A 4,897-nucleotide genomic window follows, 5' to 3' on the forward strand; every position below is an offset into this window, starting at 1 on the left:
AGATGTACTGTGAGCTGCCTAGAGCACTGGGCATGCAGCAGACTCTTAATAAATATCACTGACTCATTCCAGCCCCAGTCTAGTAAAGAGTAATTCTGTAATATTCATTTAAGCCATTTCAGCCATTCAATCACCAGCCATTTTGATGAACTAGTATAGAAATGGGACTTGAAGAGCATGCTGATTTGTAAGGTGTGTAATTTTCTAATTCAGCAGTATAGCACTACTTCATTCCTTCATCGTATACAGACCGAGTGCCCACTAACAGCTAACATTTATTGTCTCCTTAACATGCACCAAGCATATGCTCAACAGTTGACAGGCCTTCTCCCGTTCTTGCAATCATCTGAAGGATGTACTATTATTATCTACATTTTTCATCGATGAGTTAGTAAAATGAGATATCATGACTAAATCCCCCTACACATAGCAGAGTTGAAGGCCATACCTAAGTCTGGCTTGAGCATCAGCAAGTACTATGACATACCCATCCCTTTGTGGTATAGAAATGAAATAAGTGAACACTCCGCATCAGAGAAGGCATTGGGGACAAACAGCTCATCGAAGCGGCCACTGTGCTTCAGAGAATTTAAAGTCTTCTCGGCACTACAGGACATTGGTACAATTACATATGAAGATGTACTTGTGCTTGAAATGTCACTTAAATTCAAAGACAGTGGACGATACTGACAACCTGTAGGGACAAAAAGATATCAGCTGTGAAGGAATGTGCTGAAACTGTGTGTGTGTGTGTGTGTGTGTGTGTGTGTGTGTGTGTGAGAGAGAGAGAGAGAGAGAGAGAGACAGAGACAGAGAGACAGACAGAGACAGACAGAGAGAGAGACAGAGAGACAGAGAGCAGAGATAGAGAAAGAGACAGAGAGAGATGCAGAGCAGAGACATGGGGGAATGTGTGTATGCTTGGAGAAAAGAGTGCAAGATAATGACATCACTGAAGATCACAGCTGACTTATCTTAAAGGTCTAAGAGGTTAAGGCTGTAAGTGAATAGTAGGGGGTCCTGAAAAATCAAGAGAAGGAAACTAAACACTAATCTCTCACTACTTACTGTTTTTGGATGACTAGAGGGATAATTATCAAAAAGTGCTTTTAATGTATCCTTTCTCTCTCGTCCCATTTGGTAAGAGAGACCATTTGAAAGAGGTCTGCAACCTAGTTCCATAGTAGACAGCAGTGTTGAAGTAGACTCGGAAAGAAAACTGTGCTGAAAGCATCACTGTGAAAGCAACTATCTTACGTGGCTTTAGGGATTCATCTAACTGTGGTGATGAAGGAATGAAGAAGTCACAAGCACACAGACTCAGAATTACATATCCTTTTTTTTTTTAACAGATCTTGAGTTTATTTGTAAGAAAAAAAAAGCATAGGACACTGGCCATCTGCAAATAGTGTGTGGGTAGGTGTGTCACAGCAGTCCATCTGTCTTCACACTGGCAGGAGCCTTTTCTATGGGGCCTTCACAAGGGCCTGGGCACCTTTGGGAGTCTGGACTGGAGCTGAAGCCTGGGCCTTAGCTGGAGCTTTGGCCTCTGCCTTGGTTTGAACCTTGGGCTTGGGTTGGCAGAGCCTATGACCCTTGGCCATGTAGTTTCGAGTCTGCTTCCTAAGCTTGGGGTGAGCGCTGAAAGCCAGACTTCTGATTCTGCAGCTGGGGCCCTTCGGCATCTTGGGCTTGATGGCCTGAGGCTTCACAAGGGCCTTGATGGCCTCTGCGCGTGTATTCACTGCCTTTGCATTGTTGGCCTGAATCTTCTTCAAGCCTTTCTTGTTGTGTTTCTTGGCAAAGTGCCATGTTCCTCAGGAACTTGGGGTCAACCCCCTTAAGAGATTCATATCTTTGTGACCGGGGTTTCTTGATGCCATTTTTGTGTCATTTGCGGGACTGGTTGTGTGTAGTGTGGTTCTTGGACTTGGCCATGTCTGCACGGTAACCCACGGCTTCTGCAGCGCCTGGGCCCAGAAGAGAAAGAGTAGAATTACATATACTTGAACAGAGAGGCAGGGTTGTTTCATAGGGCTAGACAAGGAGAAAGGGTTATTACATACAGATGAACAAGGATGCCACTTTAGCTAGTCTTCATAAGAGCAGTATGGAGAACAGTCTTTAGGCCATAAACATCTAGGGGGTAGAAAATTTATGGTGCCTATTTTCTGCATACATTGTCATCATTCATATACAGAGTAGAGAAAGTCTTCACCATCCCTCAGAGCCTCACCGGGGGAACGCTTTGACGTTCTCATTATTTCCCACTTTGACTTCCTAAAAACTGATATTTTTAATACTATCTTCAATTTTGGTTGCATTCTCTTTTTCCGTCCCCCAAATGTTGGTTTACTCAAAGGTTTATTGAGCTGATAAGGCTTTGACTATTGGCATATCCATTGTTCTACCATGAAAACCTGCTGGTCACTTTGACTTGGATGTTTTGTTGTTATTCTTTGTTTTGTTTTAATATCATGTCACTATCATAAGGATCAGCAAGGAAGGGCTGACTTGCATTCGGAAAGCAGCACCTCTAACCACAGCCTCCCTAGTTACCTCCTGGAAGTGGACTCACTGACCTTTGAGTCCCTTTAACCCTAGTCTTGCATTCTCATGTGTTCTGAGTGAATGAGCTCCCAACTAGAAGTGTATTGCTTGAGATGGGAAGAGCCATGTCAAAGACCAATGCCCCAGCACCATAACAGCGGCCAAATACTAAAAGGAACCGTGGAACATGATCAGTAGCAGGCTGCTGCTCTCCACAGTGGCTTCAAGTGATTCTTGGAGGATTCTGGTAAAGTGAAATGCACAGAAACAGTGCAATTTAAGTTAAAGGCAGCAGAAAAGCTAAAGACAGAAAGCAGAGATGTCTTTTATAGTAAGCTAACTGACATAGCCACACGATGTGGGAAAGATTTACTCAAAGGAAGAAAACATAAGTTAGAAAAAATGAAAACTTAGAAGAGAAAGGAACAGAAGAAAGAAAGACCATGGAAGAAGGTTGTTGAGACAGCAGGAGACTGGTGGGATTTACCTGACAACAGGAGGGATCTGAAGACACTAAAGAAGTTACTTTCTTCTTCTGAGACCGTAGAAAACAGGGCTTTTGCAGAAAACACAGTTTGCAGTGCAGGAAAGAATACAGTTATTAGGAGAAAATCCTTTTAATAATTTACCTGCTTCCAAACTCAGAATGCCTGCCAAGTCGTCACAATCATTGTTTGATGGAAAGGCTTCCCCTAAAGGGAGCAGGTGTGGTTGGAGCCTGTTCAAGAGTAGAGTTGATGCTACCTTTGGCAGACACCCACTTTTCTTCTCTCGTTCATTCCTCCACTTCCGGCAGGTGCCTGGGTGCTCCCCCAATCCTGAGGAATTGTATCCAGGTCTCTATCCCTGGGGAGAATTCTTGCAAGTGAACTTATTAAAAGCATAGCTATTGTTTATTGCCTGCCTAGCAGTCAGGGAAACACTGATGCAGTGTTTGATTTCTGAGTAACCAAGTGATTACTGCCCTCTCATCCCAGGCTATTTCTTTCAAAGGATTCTTTACAGGAGGTGGGGGGGGGGAATAAAAAAAATGAGTAGAGTTCTAATAAAGAAGCACTCCACTAGAAAATACAGGGAAAGGGAATCCTGACAAGAACCCAAATTAAATTATACCACCTGGTTAAAATCAGCAGGGCCTTGAAAGACTACCAAGCCTCATAGAGGTCAGGGAAGAGAGATAGTACCACAGTAGCGGAATGATGCTGGTTGCTGTCACACACTACTGCTGATTAAATAGTAGCCTGCGTTACTTGTCATAATGACGATAACAAACACTCACCATTACTTTCCCCTTTCAAAGCTACATAAGCACAATTAATACGGATGGCAAATTTCTAGTGTCTATGTGATAGTTCTAATTGTCAACTTGACACAATCACTTGGGAAGAGAGTTTCATCTAGATCAAACTGTCCTGTGGAGATTATTTTGATTACACTAATTGCTGTGGGAAAACTCAGCCCATTATGGCCAGTGCCATTCTCTAGGCAGGAGATTTTGGTCTATATAAGAGTAGAAAACAAACCAAGCACTCGCAAACTCTCATAAATTTATTTCTGTTCTTAATTGTGATGTAACTAGCTACTTCAAACTCCTGCTGCTGTGACTGCCCTGCAAAAAAAAAAAAAAAATGGACTATAGCCCAGAATTGTGAGCTAAAATAAACCCTTTCTTTCTCTAAGCTTTTTTTTTCTTTTTTTTTTTTGGCAGAGGTCAGGATATTTTATCCCATCAACTGAAATGAATCTCCGACTTTCTATAAACCTGTATCAGTAGCAAAGGCTCTCTGAAAAAATAATCAGTGGAAAAATAGATAACAGAAGGATAGAAGATAGTTAGACAGATATGTAGACAGATTACAAATATATGATGATGAGAGATAGATAGATAGATGATAGATAGATAGATAGATAGATAGATAGATAAGAGGTAGATAGATGACAGATGATAGATAGATAGATAGATAGATAGATAGATAGATAGATAGATAGATGATAGATAGATAGATAGATGATAGATAGATGATAGATAGATAGATAGATAGATGATAGATAGATGATAGATAGATAGATAGATAGATAGATAGATGATAGATAGATGAGAGATAGATAGGTAAGAGAGAATAATCAAATAATTAGCTTACAAAATTGTGAGACAGGGTAGGCAGGCTGAAAAAATGTGAAAGCAAGGGTTGATGCTACAAATTGGAGACAGAAATTCTTCTTCAGCAAAACCTAATTTTGCTCTTAGTGTTCAGTAGAGTGCATGAGAGCAACCATATTCCATAGGGAAATATCCTATAACACAGGTCCATAGATTGCAGATAGTAACTACCTCTATAAATGCAGT

At 41.3% G+C, this 4,897-nt stretch overlaps 1 pseudogene; it reads right to left on the reverse strand.

Moving 5' to 3' along the window:
- Positions 1-1,466: 1,466 nt before the first annotated feature.
- Positions 1,467-1,938, reverse strand: LOC114620463 (annotated as a pseudogene).
- Positions 1,939-4,897: the final 2,959 nt, after the last annotated feature.

This window comes from Grammomys surdaster, unplaced genomic scaffold (genome assembly GCF_004785775.1).
Source record: "Grammomys surdaster isolate TR1022 unplaced genomic scaffold, NIH_TR_1.0 169, whole genome shotgun sequence".
NCBI lineage: Eukaryota > Metazoa > Chordata > Mammalia > Rodentia > Muridae > Grammomys > Grammomys surdaster.